Source organism: Pelodiscus sinensis, chromosome 18 (genome assembly GCF_052426305.1).
Source record: "Pelodiscus sinensis isolate ZL-2025 chromosome 18, ASM5242630v1, whole genome shotgun sequence".
NCBI classification, from domain to species: domain Eukaryota; kingdom Metazoa; phylum Chordata; order Testudines; family Trionychidae; genus Pelodiscus; species Pelodiscus sinensis.
This window is the reverse complement of record NC_143069.1, coordinates 31,774,979-31,792,967: the sequence shown is the minus strand read 5'-3', so window position 1 is coordinate 31,792,967 and position 17,989 is coordinate 31,774,979. Positions and strand designations below refer to the sequence as shown.

Genomic DNA, 17,989 nt, shown 5'->3' with positions numbered 1-17,989 from the left:
CTGTGTCCTGGAAAATCTGTCTGTGGGTATCTCCAGGCCTCTGACTAGGAGGCAGCTACCACAGACTGAAATTGGTATTTTTTCTTTCTTTTTCGAGCTCTTTGGAAAAAACAGCTTGGGGTGTCCTTGCATTGGTTTCAAGTGTCCACCCCTGTTTGGGGGTTCAAAAGCACTTGATGGTGGCGCAGATTTTTATCCCCAAAGTCTAGGTTTTTAGGAGTTAGGGGGGAAGTGTTATACCAAAACCTGGAAAAATCAGGTTTTGGGGTACTTTTGCATTCATTTTGCCGGAGTGGGGATTATCCTTGACAGACTCTGATCCCGGTTCTGGCAGGGGAGTGGGGACTAATGGTTAGAGGAGGGGTTGGGAGCCAGGACTCCCATGTAACAGGTAAAAACTGAGCCCCTTCTGTTTGCAGAGTCTGGCTAGGCCCAGCAGCCCTTGGCCCTGCCATGCCCTTAAGCAACACACCAGCAGGGCTTCCCTCCAGCCACAGAATGATACAGATACCAAGAGCAGCTCTGGGCAGGCGAAGGGACCTGCCCCAACTCCAGGTGCTCCCCTCCTTTGGGGACAAACCCAATTCATCTCCTCACAGGCCCTGCCCACAGTTGCCCTGTCAATCCCTTGGGGAACCCACTTCAGGGTGACAGCCCCTTCCTGGGGGGGGGGGCAGTCTTGGGGCTTGTGCCCCTCTGCCTTCTGGGACCACCCCTCAGCCTCTCTCTGCCATGGGCCCCTCAGGATGGGGTTGAAACCCTCCACCTCTTGCACTGGGGGGAGGATACCTTATCCACTGGACGTGCCCCGAAGCCTTCCCACATTCGGGGCCTCCCTCATCCGTCCTATGTCCCAAGGGTTCTAGGTCCACACTGCTTGAGGGCGGGGCTCGAACCCCCTTGCTCTGGACCCAGGGTCCCCACCCCCAGAGGGAATAGCGCAGCCCTGTTCTCCAGCCCAGAGCGACTCTCCACCAGTGTCACACAGGAGGGGTTATTGTTTAGCGAACACAGCAAGGGAACCCTCAGGCCTGTAGGCCTGGCCCTCAGCCCAGCACGTCTGAGTCTGCCCTGCAGCCCGGTGGGCTCTGCCTGTTCCCCCGCCCGGTGCAGAAGCCCCCTTCTTCCAGCAGAGCCTCCAGTATCCATCCCCAGCAGCCCCTCCCCTGGTGTTTGTCTTCGGTCCAGGTAAACAGGGTTGCCTGGCCCCTGCCGCAGCCCAGTACAAGTGAGGGAGTGGGGAGAGTGATAACAGTTGGGTGGAGTGAGCAGGACGGGTTGAGGGAGGGTAGGGGCCTCGGGGAAGGGGCAGGGTGGATCTTGGGTGGCCCTTACACTCTGAACATGATCATGAGCATGACAAGGTGTTGTATCGTGCAAGCAAGGTACTAACAAATTTCAACACTCCTTTATTTACCAACAGTGAAACATCTTGACAAAGCTGCTGCTGCACCCCTCTGTAGCGCTCACTCAGCCCTGACTTATCTCCTCCCCACTCCTTCCTGTTTCCTGTGCTTCCAGACTCCCAACAGCCAGTGCTCCCCCGTTCTAATAATTACACGCAGCATCTAAAACACCACACGAGGTGGGGACACTGGTGCCCAGTCATGGTGACAGAGATGCACAAGTGTGGCCTTGGGGTCCATTCCCCTCCCCTCCCTGCCTCAGTTCCCCCAGACTCCCAAGGACAGAGGTGCTTTCTCCATCCCTAAGACTGAGGGGAGGGGGGGTGAGAGGAGACACAGCGGGAGCAGGTCAGATGAACAGAATGGTAAAGGAAAGCAGTGCAAAGTTACGCAGATCTATTTCAATACATGGGACAGTGAGCACAGACAGTAGAATAACACCTTTACCTAGGACAATACACATGCTACTCGGTTATAAGAATATGACTATACATGTACTTATTCCTATGAATCACACACACAGTTTCAATGCTGTTACCCTTATGATTATCAGAGGAGGTCGTGGCCTCTTCCTTTCCCCACACGCAGAGGCGTCCCGCAGTGGGAACTGGTTCACCCTCTTGTTGCAGTGAGTATGGTAGTGGGGACTCCTTACTCAATCCCTCACTCTTGCTCCCACCAGCAGCCAACAGCCAAGCACGGTGACCTGTGAAACCATTTCTCCCTCCGTCAGTTCGGTGTCACTATCCTCGCCTATCATGGCCCGGGGAGGTTGGGGAGCTGGGAGAATCCGAGTGAATGTCGCTAGGCGCAGTAACAACAGGAGTTTTTACAGATGCTGGAAGGGCGGCAATGGGGGGGGGGAGGGAAGGGGGTAGTAGGGCCCTGTTCTTCCAGCCTTCCATTGTGCCACTTTCCATGAGAGCCCCCTGCCAGCGCACATGGGGACAGGAGCCGGCGACTGCTCCTGTGGCCACTAGAGGGCGCTGCAGCCTCGCACTGACCCATTCACCAGCTAATCCAGATTAGTGATGCTCTGACCTGGTCCGGTCCAGATTCGATGGGATAAACGGGGCGCTGCTGGGGAGCAGCTGGAATAGTCCATGTGACTGGTGCTTTGCTGTGTTTACATGAGTAAGGGGAGCGACTCCTTAGCCCAGCCTGAAGCTACTGTCTGACTCAAAGTGTCTCCTGTCTGGGTGCAGGAGACACTGGGACGGGGCGGGGGAGGGGGGCGGAAGGGGGTGACAAACTGGAGACGCTTTGGCTTTGCAAAGAGACATTTTTGCAAAGAATATTCATCCAACTGGATTTTCCTGGTTTCACAAATCAACCTGTTTCCATTCAACATTTCCCACTGTCTCAATTCCTGGGCCCAGGGGGCCGTGTTGGGAGGTTTGCTGGCTGCTGGTTGAAGCTAGAGTGAGACCCGCTGGCTTTTCTCTCTGGCTCTGCCCTCACCCTGCTGTGTGCCCTGGGCTCGGGCTTTTCCCTTCTCTGCGCCTCAGGACCCCAAGCTGCCCAGTGAGAGAGAGACACTTGTGTGACTCCTGGCAGAAGTGAGTCGGGGCAGAGAATGGGCATAAAGCTCTGTGTACATAACATGAAGATGCTTTGGACAAAATGCCTCATGTGACCTATCAGTTGTAATGTCTCAGTCGGCTGGATCTGGATCTGGATCTTTTACTTTGGTGCATGTAGCACTCTATGTAAAGTTAGAAATATGGGGGATGGAATGGCTTATGGCTTTAAACCTGCAAATTAAAGCCATCAAAGTTGTTTCCAATGCTGGAACTCCTTAATGGCAGGGTGATCAATTTAACGGCTTGAGAACATCCTCCTTTCTCCTTGAAGTCTAAGCACTTGTTGGTCTTAAGGAGACACCCACCTGGTAGGGGCTGACCAGGTAAGTGTCCATGGGAGTTGAGAGATGGAACAATAGGTTCCTGTGTAATGTGGAAGCTATAAAACAGTGGGAAGTGAGCTGTCTGTTGGTCTTTGACTGGCATGACACACCCCAAAGAAGCCAGACACCCTGGGAAAAAAATCTTCCATGGCTTGAGGTTTGCCCAAAGTAAGAACAGTTTCAGGGTGAATTTGCAGTAAGTCTTAGGGTGTTAGAACTCACCATGCATTTTATTTTATTTTAAATTGGTGATTTACTTTGTTCTGTTCGTTTTCACTTGAAACCACTTGCTGCACCTTATGGGCCTGGCTCTCCCCTGGGACACTCTAGCCCTGATCCCAAAGCCGACATGCTGTGGGGGAGGCGTGAGCACAGAGAATTGTAAAAGATGAGTGAGGTGCTTGGATGGGAGGTGTCTGATGGATGTTTCTGTGCAGAAGTGGGTCTGGCCCACGAAAGCTCATCACCTAATAAACCATCTTGTTAGTCTTTAAAGTGCTACATAGTCCTGTTTTTGTTTTAGCTACACCAGACTAACACGGCTACATTTCTATCTCTGTGCAGAAGAGCGCAGTTTGCCCCACTGGTCTCCAGCCTCCTCCCCTTCCCCAAAGAGAGAAGGGGCTGTGTATAAGGTGAACCAAGCATAGAGTGTATCAGGGGATGATACAAAATCAGGGATTCGGGGCAGAGAGGTAACATACAAGCCAGTCAAACAACAAGGGGAATACTGATACAGAGTTATTCAGTGGGCTTGAAGCCTAGAGCCCACTGGGCAAACCCTGGCCCCGTCGGGTAAGTCAAGGTAAGGAGACCCCTGTCCAAAGATCTGATCTTGCGACTGATGGTGACTTGAAAGGTGCTCAGGACCTGCCCCCTATGGGCCCCACAGCGCCTTTGGGGAGGACAGCTGAGGGGCCGGTCGCTGTTATTCAGGGGGAAGGGAGCTGCAGAGGGCTCGGGGGGCAGGTGAGCTGGTGGGGAACGGGTGGGGTGTCTGCTCCTTCCCCCTCACAGGGCGGGTGGGGAGGAGTCTGAGGGACTGGGGCCGACAGCCGGGACTGGCGTCGTCCCGGGCTCCTCTGGGCGCGACGCCTGAGGGGAGCGGAACTCTCGCCAAGGCGGGAAAATCTGGTTGGAGCCGGTTCCCCAACGGTCTCGGAATGTTCCAGAGGGGGAGGGGAAAGCCCGGAATGGAGCCCAGGGTGACAGACTCCATTTTGTTTGACGTAAAATCGCTGTTTTAACATTAAGATCTTTAACATATAGTCATAACCATGCCACACAATTCTATACATATTCCAAACCAGCTACTAACGGAGGGGAGCAAGTCAGGTGCTCTGCAAAAGGCTCATCCTCATCCCCTGGGGTTGGGGCATGGGGCGGAGGGGAAATATCTGACTCAGGGAGCACAGAGGGGGAGGGGATGGGTGCCCCCAGGACAATGTGTGTCCTGCAGGTCACAGGTTGTCACTGTCTCTCCAGCTTGGGACCCTGTTCTGTTTGGGGGCTGGTCCCACCCTCTCAGCAGGAAGGGGACAGACCCCAGTTCCCTCTCCCCCTCTAATGTCCTTGGTGGGGAGCAGGGTGTGGCTGTGAGGACCCCCCCGGGTATCTCAGTGCTCGGAGCAGAGACGGGCTGACTCCCTGGGCAGCCTCCTGTTTCTATAGGAAGGAGCCTGGTTCTCAGAGCAGAGTCCCTTCTCCTGGCTCCCATCATGGAGGCTGAGGGTCTCTCTCGTTAGGCCGGCCTGGGGCCTGTGGTCAGTGCCTCACTGAGCCAGGCAGAGCTCTGGCTCCAAGTCCCAGCTCCTTCCCCTGGCTCTGAGGGAGGAAAGCCCCAACATTGCTTGGCGCTCGCTTCCCTGGCTGATTAGGGCCCAGTGGGATCCCAGCCAGCAGCACAGGCTGGAAAATGGATCTTCCCATCTCTCCTTCCCAGCTCTCCCCGGTGTCCCGGGAAAATTGACTATTCCAGGTGCTGCCCAGCAGGGCCCCGTTTATCCCATCGAATCTGGACCGGGCCAGGCCAGAGCATCACTAATCCGGATTGGCAGGCGAATGGGGCAGTGTAAACCTGCTGCGCCCTCTAGTGGCCACAGGAGGCGTTTCCGGCTCCTGTCCCTGTGCGCTGGTTGGGGTGTTCACATGGAAAGCGCCACAATGGAAGGCTGGAAGAATAGGGCCATATTGTCCCCCCAACAAGAGAGAGTAACCCCCGTCCAAGAAGGGGCTGTCGCACTGGAGGGGGTCCCCCAAGAAGGGACTGTCGCACTGGAGGGGGTTTCCCGAGAAGGGACTGTCGCTCTTAAGCGGGTTCCCCTGGGGACCGATGGGCCAAGGGTGGGTGCAACCTGTGGGCCCGTGAGGAGGCAAATTGGGTTTGTCCCCAAGGAAAGGGAGCACCTGGGTCGGAGCAGGTCCCTTCAGCTGAGCCTGCCCAGAGCTGCTTTTCTGTGGCTGGGGGCGGCTGGGGTGGCCCTGCGTTTGTGTTGTTGGAGGAGGTTTAAGAGCTTGGTTCAGCAAGGCAGGTCTCAGGGCTGCTGGGCCCAACCAGGCTCTACAAACAGAAGGGGCTTGATTCTTAGCTGTTATATGGCACCCCTCCTCTAACCATTAGTCCCCACTCCCCTGCCAGAACCAGGATCAGAGTCAAACCTGCCTGGCCCCAGCTTCTTTCTGCCCATTAACCAGTGGCTGCACAAATATAGCCTGTGTCAGGCCCCCCGCCCCCCAGGGTCCTGGCTGTTGTGCTCATAAGAAGCACACAGGATATTTTCTGGGGAAAAGGCAATACACCACATTTATTGAGAATACAGTAGAAAAACACTTTATATGCTTTAGAAAGACAAGCCTCCCCCCCCCAAAAAAAGTCTTGTGATTGCTTAAGGTTACCAGTCTGTTGCTCACATTAACTTACTGGCCAGGCAAGTTAATGCGAGAGGGAGGAGCGGGGGCTTCTCTCGGTCCAGATCGCCGCTTTGAAGTTGACAAGATGAGACCCGGAGATTTGTTCAGAATGCTCCATCTTTTATAGGACTTTTCTCCCATGCAGGTCTATGCGTTTTGCTTCGTCAGCTCTTAAGCAATCACCATCCCGTCTGCTCAATACGTGTTTATCTGGGAGTTATTCTTTACTCTGACGTCAGTGTCCTCCCCAATGTTATTTCAAGGCTGTCTTGTTTGTAACAGCTTGCTTCTTAACACTCCAAGGCCGTCTGTGTGGCCTCTGTCGGTCTGCTTTGTATTGGGCCCAATTTATGGTACGTTCACGCCTCTGAGTCTTCCAGTCCCCTCCCCTCTTCCACTGTCTGGACCCTGAAACTGTTGGACCTCCAAGTTGTTCTCTCCCCAAACACTCACATTCCATTCACTCCCCCTCCCCAGGAACTACACCATCATTTCACACATGGGAAAAGGGACACAATGGTTCACAGGAAGGTATCAATCTAATTCCTAATTCAAAGCTTCTATTAGTACAAACTTTTAATTCATTCATTATAATTTCTTTATAACACACCCCATATTCTAATTACTCCTGAGAGCAACAGTGTGATCCCGCTGACTCACAAGGATCCCGCTGATCTCTTTCTGTCTTGACATCAGATACAGACAGACGCAGTTTGCCTGATGCATCTTTACGAAGGGCTTAGGAGACTGTTTTTCCCTGCTCCCCGGAGAAGTGGCCAGCAGAGTTTGAGTTGTTTAACATTCACTCTCACACTACCCATTAAGCATATTACATAAAACATTATGAAACTCTGTTGTTTACATAACCACACACCCACTGGCAGCTCAGGGGGCAGGGTATCTGTGGGGCATGAGTAAGTCCCTGGGTCTCTCCCGGCTGGTGACCCACTGGGGGCCCAGGATGGAATTTCTCTTGCTCCCCTTTTCTTTTGGACCTGGTTGATTTAATTCACAGGTTGACAAAAGACCCTTAGAACCAGGCGTTACAGTGTAAAGCTGCCATCCCCGCTCAGCTGTGGTGCAAGGGGCAGCAGACCCAGATGTTCTCCATCACGCACGCTCCTTGCACGGTGCCAGCGCTTTTGTCGCACATGGGCAGGTTTGCAGGCTGAGCAGGAGACTTTGAAGAGTCAAAGCCTCCAATACCAGGAAATGCCACTTATTGTTTCCCAGACACCCTTAACTCTGCCCCCTCATTCACATGCCTTATGACACCTTCCTTAATTGCATGATCACAGTTTAATTTTATTTACATAAGTCACCAGCCACTTGAATCAAGGAAGGAAAAAAAAGAAAGAAAATCCTCATGGAAATAATAGTCAGTCAAAGCCTGAATATCTGACCCAGTGGTCTCCTAGCCCCCAGCCTGGTGCGCCCTCCCCAGGACGAAGGAGACCCCCCTCCCTCCCCACTGAGACAAAGCTAAGCTGCAGCTGCAAGGCCTTGGGCCAGGCTGATAGTTTCAGGCTTTCCTCAGTTTTGCAGAGACCTCTGATGACTTTGACAACACGAGATTTTGCCTGCAGATTAGCGACAAGGCGGGATGGAGGCAGGAAGAGATGAAATAGGGTCGGCTTCCTGTAGCGGAAAACACCAGCTCAGCTCCTTCTCTGGGACTGGGTGGGGCTGGGACCAGGGGTGCTGGTGGCACCCCTCACTGCCCCATTCTGAGATCTCCTTTCACTATCCTCTTTCTCATTTGGTATTGCAGACAGTCAGGGCATGTGCCCATGGGGGGGATCTGAGATCAGGGCGTGTGCCCATGCGATGGAAGCTGAGGCATGTGTCCAAGGGGAAGGGTGTGGATCTGTGTGGCTGGGTGTGGCAGAACCAGCTGCGCGGGGGAAGGGGGTGTTATGGGGAGACCACAAGCTGAGCCTGTTCTCCTGTGGGGGTCACTGCGTCACTCCTTGGGGGCCACACTCCCTGCCCCGTTGCTCCAGTAACTGGCCCAGGTTCAGTCTATGGGGGCAGGAGTGGGGTGTGATGGCTGTGTATAGGATAGATTCGGGGCAATGGTCAGGTCGTCTTGCTTGGCCTGCAGCACCTGTCTGGTCCAGCTCGGCGTAGGTGACTCCCTCGGCACTGGGATCCGGCTTCTAAGGCTGGGAGGGGAGAGAGTCACTGCGTGTGTCAAGTGAAACCTTCCCCCCCCACACACACACTGCAGCCCCCAGAGCTGCAGAAATCAGGGAAGTCCCCCTCCCGCCACCAGCAGCACCTGCCCCCCATAGAATCCCACTGGCCCCTGCAAAGCTCAGACCAACACGAAGGTTTGGGGGAAGGTTTGGGGAATGCAGGGTGTGTTTGAGGGGTGCAGGGCCAGCCTCTGACTGAGTTCTGGGCCTCCAGCCCCCTTCTCACTCCCTAATACCCCTCCATTAAGCCTTTTGCAGACTGGCCTCCCTGCTCCTCAGCACACCGGAGTGGGGCAGGGTCACTAGCTCCATGGGGAAACTGAGGCAAAGGCAGGTCACCCCCAAACATGCAGAATGAGCCAGGGCTGCATCCCACACCGACATGCCCCACAGGGGATACCCTGCCCCTCACATCACCCCCTCATGTCGAACTTACACACTGTGACTGCAGCCTCGGATTCCCCGCAAGGAGAGAGAGAGAAACAGTAACAGAGCCCAGGAATCATGGCTCGCAGCCCCTGGCTCTAACCACTAGGCCCCACTCTTCCGAGAGCGAGGGAGAAAACCCAGGAGACCTAAGATAGGTAGATGGTGGGGTGGAGGGAAGAACTGGGCTCTTACCTGCTCTACCTCAATGCTGGTCCCAACCCTGCCAAGACACAAAGCAAAATTGTCCAGGAGTCAACACTGGCCCCCCTGTGCCAGCCCTGCCCCTCCGCCCCACAGGGCAGCTGGGAGGAGAGGTTCCCGTCCTGCTCTGCCAGGGGATCCCCCACCGCTCCAGCCAGTGAGCCAGGGTACCCTAAGACAGGCTCAGCCCTGCCCCCCTGTGACCCCCCTGCACCACTACAGAGCCCCCCGCCCCACACTGTGCAGCACAGCGCCCCCTAGCGCTGCCCATGGGTTCTGGGGCCAGCACTGAGAGCCAGGGGACATCGCCCCTTGCTGAGCCCCCTGCCCCACCCCTGGATTCCTGGCCTGTCTCCCATCCAAGCCCTACCCAGGTTTAACCCTTCCCTTGCTGGGGCACTCACAGGATCGGGTGCGTCTGCGGCGGAGGAAGGCCAGGAGGAGGAGGAGGAGCAGAAGGATGAGGAGGCTGGTGGCCCCTACAATCAACCCCGTGACGATGGAGCCGCTCAGATTTGTTCCTGATCCTCCTGGGAAGCAGCAGGAGGCCGTGAATGGCTGGTTCGTTACCTGCTGCTTCATCCCCTGCCCCTCAAGCAATGGGGCTGGTGCAGGGGGAAGGAGCAGACGGGATTCTGGGTAGTAGTAGTCGGGAGGTTCTCTGCCAATGGTAGGGGGCTGTCTTGGGATGGACTGGATGGGAGAGGGGGATGTACCACAGGTGCCCTTTGAAGCCAGCTGGGCTCAGATCCTACAACCCAGATCCCTGGATCCTGACCCTGTCCTGGGGAATTCTGCACAGGGATCATTGGAGTGGGATGGGATAGGTGTGGGTGGGACTTTTGGCTGGGGAGCGGCTTTGAAATTGGTGGGAGAACCATGCCCTGCTGAAGTGATCAGTAATGGAAGACATAACTGCGCTGTCTTTCCACTGGCCATCACTAGGTTCCAGAGTGAACAATGTGCGATAACTGTTTTCAGAGCATAGTTATTAACAGTTCACACTCATGCTGGAAGGGCATAACAAGTGGGGTTCCTCAAGGGTCTGTTTTTGGGGTTGTTCTGTTCAAAATCTTCATCAATGGTTTAGATGATGGCATACGATTATTAGATGATGGTACGATTATTAAGTTTGCAGATGATACCAAGCTGGGAGGAGTTGCAAATGCTTTGGAGGAGGGATCCTAATTCAAAATCATCTGGACAAACTAGAGAAATGGTCTGAGGTAAATTGAATGAAGTTCAATAAGTACAAATGCAAACTCCTCCACTTAGGAAGGAACAAGCCATTTCACACATACAGAATGAGAGGTGACTGTCTTGGAAGGAGTACCACAGAAAGTGATCTAGGGGTCATAGTGGATCACAAGTTAAATATGAGTCAACAGTGTGACACTGTTACAAAAAAAAAGCAAACGTGATTCTGGAGGCATTAACAGGAGTACTGTGAGCAAGACATGAGATGTCATTCTTCCCCTCTACTCTGTGCTGATTAAGCCTCAGTTAGGCTATGTCTAGACTGCAGGCTTCTTTCGAAAGAGGCTCTTTCGAAAGCATCTTTCGAAAGAGCCTCTTTCGAAAGAGAGCGTCTAGACTGCACGGAGAAATTTCGAAAAAGCGGCTTGCTTTTTCGAAAGAAAGCATCCAGTGAGTCTGGATGCTCTCTTTCGAAGACGGCCTCTTTACATTGAAGAACGCCTTCTTTCGAAAGAGGAGCTTTCGAAAGAAGGCGTTCTTCCTCGTGAAATGAGGTTTACCGCCATCGAAAGAAAAGCCGCGTTCTTTCAAAATAATTTCGAAAGAACGCGGCTTGAGTCTGGACGCAGGGGAAGTTTTTTCGGGAAAAGGCTGCTTTTCCCGAAAAAACCCCTGAGTGTGGACACGGCCTTAGAGTATTATGTCCAGTTCTGGGCACCACATTTCAGGAAAGATGTGGAGAAATTGGAGAAGGTCCAGAGAAGAGCAACCAAAACGACGAAAAGTCTAGAAAACATGAGCTACGAGGGAAGACTGAAAGAATTGGGCTTGCTTAGTTTAGAAAAGAGAAGACTGAGGGTATGTCTACACATCAGAGTTTGTTCAGAATAACAGCCGTTTTTCCAAAAAAACTTCCCTTACATCCACACTGCAATCATGTTCTTTCAAAAGATAATCAAAAGCACAATGGGGTTTTTCCGACATTGGTATACCTCTTTCTACGAGGAAAGCTCTCTTTTGGAAAAAGGAGTATGTGTATGGGGAAGAAGAGTGATAGAAATGTAGCCGTGTTAGTTTGGTGTAGCTGAAACAAAATACAGGACTATGTAGCACTTTAAAGACTAACAAGATGGTTTATTAGGTGATGAGCTTTCGTGGGCCAGACCCACTTCCTCAGATCAAATAGTGGAAGAAAATAGTCACAACCATATATACCAAAGGATACAATTAAATAAAAAAGAGAACACATATGAAAAGGAGAAATCAAATTTCAGAACAGAAGGGGGATGCGGGGGGCGGGGGGAGGTAAATGTCTGTGAGCTAATGGTATTAGAGGTGATAATTGGGGAAGCTATCTTTGTAATACCATTAGCTCACAGACATTTACCTTCCCCCCCTCCCGCATTCCCCTTCTGTTCTGAAATTTGATTTCTCCTTTTCATATGTGTTCTCTTTTTTTAATTGTATCCTTTGGTATATATGGTTGTGACTATTTTCTTCCACTATTTGATCTGAGGAAGTGGGTCTGGTGCACGAAAGCTCATCACCTAATAAACCATCTTGTTAGTCTTTAAAGTGCTACATAGTCCTGTATTTTGTTATGGGGAAGAAGGAGTTGTTTTGAAAGAAGAGGGAAGAGGAAAAAGCACAGTTGCCCTGGTGGCTAGTCCGTCCATAGTAATCACAGCTTCTATGTGAGGTAGCGTCCATTCAGTGTGGACGCTGTCTGTCGAAAAAGCAGATGGCATTTTCAATGCGCTTTGGCAGTGTGGACACGCTCTTTCGGAAGAAGCTTTTTCAGAAAATCTCTTCCAAAAAGCTTTTTCTGAAAGAAACCTGCACTCTATATGTAGCCTGAGAGGGGACATAACAGCGGTTTTCAAGTTTCTAAAAGGGTGTTGTAAGGAGGAGGGAGAAAAATTGTTCGCCTTGGTGCCTGAGGACAGGCCAAGAAGCAATGGGTTACACTGCAGCAAGGGAGGTTCAGATGGACATCAGGAAAAACTTCCTGCCCATCAGGTGGATCAGCACTGGGATAAATTGCCTAGGGGGGTTGTGGAATCTCCATCCCTGGAGATGTTTAAGAGCAGGTTGACAGACATGTCTCCAGGATGGTCTAGTGGGTGCTTGGTCCTGCCGGGAGAGCAGGGGACCGGACTTGATGACCTCTCGAGGTCCCTTCCCACTCCAATGCTCTCGGAGTCCATGATTCATTGGGAATGGGCGGGTTCAAGTGTTAACTTCATGTATATCTGGGTTGGAGGGTCACAGGGTCAAAGCCCTGCTTGGCAGCCCCCCCTCCGCCCCCACGGAAGGGGATCCCTGCTTCTGAGCTGTTCCTCAGGCTCCCTGCCGACTCAGGCAGACAGACGGGATACATGGGGCTGTTATCTCTGGCTCCCCATCCCCCCCCTTCTCTCAGGGGGATACAAACTGGGTTTTGCCCCATGCTGGGGGCTCTCTGGGGCCCGTTTGCTATTCAGCCCCCTCGTCTCTTGGGACTTGCCCCTGCCAAATCAATCTGGCACCTGTCCAGTAACATCCCCTCCTCCCCCAGGCACCCAGGATATGCAATGAGTCTGGGCAGGTCTCAGCCCAGACGGGGAGTTCACTGGGGGGGGTCTGTTCCTATCTCATTCAGCAGCTGTTCATGGCTCCACTAGGGATCAGTTCCTCGTGCAACATAAATCTGCTTCTAGGGGATTTCCTGCCCCCAGCCCTGGTACCTGGCCCCGCGCTGGCTGGCTGGGTCGGGGCTGTTGTAGGTTCCAGCAGAGTCGGGTCAGTTCCCTCTGCAGGAGGAGAACCAGCGTCTGTGGGGAAATGGCGGGGTGGGGGTGAGGAAGCTGGAGCCCTCGTGTCTGTGGTTACTCCCCCAGAGACCCCCCATCTGACACTGGCGGCTCCTCCCCGGGCTGAGCCGCTTCCCTGGGGAGAGGACGGGACCCGGGGATTCGTTCCGGCTCCTCCCCGGGATCTCAGGACGGGGAGGATCGGCCCAGCCAGACCCTCGGCCAGACACAGACCCTGCCTGGCGCCATGGAAACCGGAACCACAATCCCTAACGACTCGTGTCAATCGCCAGGAGCCCTGTCCTGGGCCAGCTGCCCCGCGTGCTCGGTGCTGTACGGACACAGGACACACGGACGGTCCCTGCCCAGCCGGGGGCCACTCCCCCCTGAGTCCCTGCGGGCCGGTCTGGGCGCGGTGTCCCTACTGCGGGGGAGGAGCCCCCCGTCCCCACAGAGCTCAGGGGAGCTTGGCTGCCCCACGGGCTGGGTCCCACCCGGGCGCTAATTCCCCCAGCCCAGACTGGCTCTGAGCTCCCCAGGGGGGTGGGAACCACACGAGATTCGGCATTTGGGGCCCAGGTCTCACGCAGACATGGTCTGAGTCCATCTGTCCGTCCCTCCCCAGACGTGCTCCCGTCCGGCCACCACCTGCGCTCCCGGGGCCCCACATCCCCACTGCCCCACAGCGGGGCGTCCCCAGGGTCTGTCCATCCCCCCCGACAGAAGAGCTGAGCCAGTCGGTTCTGTGCATGGACCGGCCCCCTCCAAAGGCCCGAATGGCCCCGAGGGCGTCTGAGCGGGAGCCCTGTGCCCGGGGGTGAATTGCTCCATTTCTCCCGCTCACCTTCTCCCTGCGGCGCCGTCGTGGGGGATCTGGCTGCTTGGGCCCAGCCAGGACCTGCACAGGATGGTCACGGCTCCCCCAGGGCAACCCCCCCAATGGGTGCAGGGAGGGGGCAGGTTCAGGGGAGCTGGGCTGTGCAGCGGGAGGCGGTCGGGGCATGAGACGGACCCTGGTCCAGCAACCGTGCCTGGCTCCAGCTGGGAGTGTCAGTGATGGGGCAGGAGCAGGGTCTGCGCTGGGATCCAAAGAACCAACTGAGATCTGCTCCTCCGGCCCCCGGCCGCCTCCAGGGGGCCAAGATCTCTCCTCACTCAAACGTCAGGGGCTGGGCTTCCATCTTCTGGGAGCCTGGGCTGGGCTGGGTGTGGGGCTGGGAGCTGTGGGGCTGGGAAGGTCTCCTCACCTGCTACAATGGTGTGCAGAGGGTCGCTGGGCTCCTGCAAGATGGATGATTCAATAAAGCTGAAAAACCTGGAGATGTATTCCGGCAGTGCGCTGAAGCTGGGGAATGCGATCGCAGAGCCGGCAGGGTCTGTGTAGGCCAGATACTTCTTAGCCCCGTCCTTGTGGAGCAGGATCCTCATGCCCAGCTGCTCAGTCCAGCCCCGGATGGTGATGTGTCCCCCCACAGGGATCACCCCCCCTCCCCCCGGGGCTGGTGGAGATGGAGAGTTTGGGGCGGGGCTCCTCTGGATGCACAAACTGGCATTAAGTGGGGGCGACACAAACCGTGGCCGCCTGCTTCCCCCTCTGCCTGTCTGGGGCCCAGCGGGTTCCCCCTTGCCCGGCCCTGGGTGCAGGCCCAGACCCGCGGCCACAGCCGGGGTGAGACCCAAGAGGGGAAAGAAGATTTCCAGCCCCTGACTCCTGCAGCTCCCCAGGGTCAATGCAGCCCTTCCCCTGCAGCAGCCAGCAGGCGAATTGGGATCTACCCTGCCGGTTCCTGCCCCACCTTTGGGACTTTTGAGCAAGTGGCTCCCAGGAGGGGCCCTGAGACAAACACGTGTTACAACCCCCCAGTGAGGCTCACGTTTCCCTGTCTAGCCCGGGCTCACACGCTGGCTCTGCTCCCCCCAGCCGCTCTCAGGTGCAAGGGATTCAGCTCAGCTCCTGCTCCGGGGCTGCTATGGGACGTGGCCCAGGCTGTTCAAGGTGCGTTCAGAGCACCGAGCCGGGCGGAGCTGGACCCAGGAGCCAAGCAGGGACCCACATGTGCCGCCAGCCGAGGGCTAAGAACAACGGAGCCACACGACCCTCCGTCTGCGTGTGCACTTCTCCCCGCCCGGCCCTGCCGGAACCACTCCCCAGGCTGCTGCCAGAGCCCCGGGCAGAGCTGGGGGGCACTGCGGGGTCCCCTGATTCCATGTTTCCACCCATTGTGTTGCCCATCCCTGCAATGAGTGGGGCAAGGTCTCAGTCTCTGGCTGTGGGAGGCAGCCCAGGTTTGGCAGGATCATCTCTTGGGAGGGGGGGGGGTCTGACCCCTCACTCCACCCCCCCACGTTCCTCGTCCTTCATCTCCTCGTGCAGCATGAACCTGTTTCTAGGGTTCCCAGGGGATTTCCTGGCCCCCAGCCCCGGTACCTGGCTCTGCACTGGCTGGCTGGGTCAGAGCGGAGGGAGTTCCCAGCAGAGTTGAGTTGGTTCCCCTTGTGGGAGCAGATCCAGCATCTGTGGGGCAATGGAGGGGTGAGGGTGAGAAAGCTGGAGCCCTCGTGTCTGTGGCTACTTACCCAGAGACCCCCCCCCCCCATCTGGCACTGGCGGCTCCTCCGGGGGCTGAGCCGCTTCCCTGGGGAGAGGACGGGACCCGGGGATTCGTTCCGGCTCCTCCCCCCGGGATCTCAGGACGGGGAGGATCGGCCCAGCCAGACCCTTGGCCAGACACAGACCCTGCCTGGCACCATGGAAACCAGAAGCACAATCCCTAACGACTCGTGTTAATCAGGGGGGCGAGGTCTCAGCCTCTGGCTGTGGGAGGCAACCCAGGTCTGGCAGGCTCATCCCTGGGAGGGGGGCGGGTCTGCACCCCTCACTCCCCCCCATGTCCCTCGTCCTTCATACACAAATTCCCCCTCTGTCCCGCTCCCCACAGATACTCACATGCCCAGGCACTGCTCTGCCCGGCCAGCCAGCAGCCTGGAGAGGAGACAGGCCGTTAGGGACCAGAGCAAGAGGATCCTACAGATCTCAGATACCCACCTTCCCCCTTGAATACTGTGGTGGATCCCTCCCCCCGTGCTGTAAGACATTGTCTGCCTAACTCGAGAATGCTTTGAACAAAACGCCTCATGTCACCGATGGATTGTCAGGTCCCTGTCGGCTGGCACCGCCTCTCTTATATGGGGGCATGTATCCCTCTTGTGTGTAAAGTTAGGACTGGAGTAGGGACTAGGGACCGGCTTAGGCTTGGGAATGCGCAAACAGACGCCAGTAAGGGTGTTTCCCTCCATGTCTGGGTGACCAGTTTCCCTTGTCCTTAAGTCTAAGCAGTGGTTGGTCTAACGAAGACATGTGACCACCCAGATGGATAGGCACTGACCAGGTAATTTTCCATGGAAGGCTGGAATGTAGAAACAAAGAATTCCCGCCCCGTAGGAAATCTATAGCATGCAAAGTGTTTAGGCTCTTTGTCTTTGTCACCAGAGACTCCACAGGAAAAAGATCTTCCCTGGCTTGGAGCTTTGGCTGCAATAAGAACAGTTTGAGGATAAATTTGTAAGAAACTTTCATGTGTTAGGACTAGCCAGGCATTTTCTAGTCTCAGAGGAGTGGCCATGTTAGTCTGCCACTTTAAAAATAGTGAGCAGTCCTGTGGCACCTTAGGGTACTGGATACTGGAAGAATCCCAAAATAGCTATTCCGCCTCTAGTGAAGCAAATTTCAAAATAGATTTTGAAATAATGGGCGGCTTAGTCCCACATCCTGGTAGCCCTCATTCCACAAGGGCTAAGGGGAATTTCGGGATAGCAAGTTATTTCGAGCTAAGCGTGCTGTGTAGACGCATCCTTAGAGACTAACAAAAATATCCATAGCTTCATGAGCATTTGAGGGCAAAAATGACTTCCTGCAGATGCTCATTGGAGGAAGTGGGTTTTGCCCCTGGAAGCTCATGAAACTATCTACTTTTAGATTTTGAAGGGTTTGCTTGTTTCTGGATGTGTTTGTGCAAAATAAAGTCACGCGTCACAATTACCCAGATGCCCAATTTTACATAAGCAATCCTTCTACTTAAGGTAGCTGAATGCATTACTTTTTACACCAAAATATGCTGGGTGAAAGGTTTAAGTAATTATTTGTGGGTTTCATCGAAAAAACCACATGACCATTATGAATAGAGGTCGTAAGAAATAGTTGCTAACAAAATTAAAATCAAGTCTCCTCTTCAACTGTCAGTTTAGTTTAAAGAAAATGTTTACTGTTCCAAACCACAAAATCATTCCAATGAGTTACGGAAAAGAGTAATGGAACATGTAGTAGTTTCTGATTCAAATGTTCTAGGTATGGGAATTATTCAATAAAATGAATAATGTTGGAAGGTGAAATCCTGCAAATGTAAAACTCTTCTTCACCCTCCCTTTTGCAAGCACATTAATAAAAAACTCTATCACGTATTTCTTGAACTTTCCTATAGGTGTAATCTACATAAAATGACTTGGCCTGGCCATGGACAGGCCTTGCTTGCTAGTATATATATATTTATTAGTCTCTGAGGGTATGTCTACACTACTCCCCTAATTCTAACTAGGGGGGTAGTGTAGACATACCCTAAGGGTGTGTCTACACAGCACGCTAAACTCAAAATAGGAGACTCAATATGCACTATGCAAATTGCGTATCTTGTTTCAAATCTATTTCAAAATAGCTTATTTTGAAATTTGGTGCATCGGTGCACCGCCACATTTTGTAATAACGTGCTGTTTCGAGCCATCCTTTAACCCTCCTGCAACGAGGTTTCCTGGGATGGCAAAATAGCGCGCCCGTTATTTCAAAAAATATTTCACAATAGCGGGCAACTTGTGTAGACACAGGTTAGTGACTACTCATTGTTTTATACATTTTCTGTTCCTTTACATTTATAATTCACTTTGCTCTGCCTGTTTTCA

The 17,989-nt window shown here is 54.1% G+C and overlaps 1 long non-coding RNA gene across 2 annotated transcripts; it reads right to left on the bottom strand.

Annotated features, from left to right (window-relative positions):
- Nucleotides 1–633: 633 nt before the first annotated feature.
- LOC142825595 (uncharacterized) lies at nt 634–17,230 on the bottom strand. 2 transcript variants are annotated; one of them, XR_016347209.1, is made up of 7 exons: nt 15,987–17,230; nt 15,468–15,554; nt 14,287–14,415; nt 12,974–13,060; nt 9,455–9,580; nt 9,042–9,069; nt 634–8,387 (listed from the first exon to the last, which is right to left on the bottom strand). It is a non-coding gene; the product is annotated as an uncharacterized LOC142825595 (long non-coding RNA). The 2 variants fall into 2 exon arrangements; XR_016347208.1 differs by lacking the exon at nt 15,987–17,230 and having other exon boundaries at nt 15,468–15,963.
- Between the last annotated feature and the right edge of the window lie 759 nt (nt 17,231–17,989).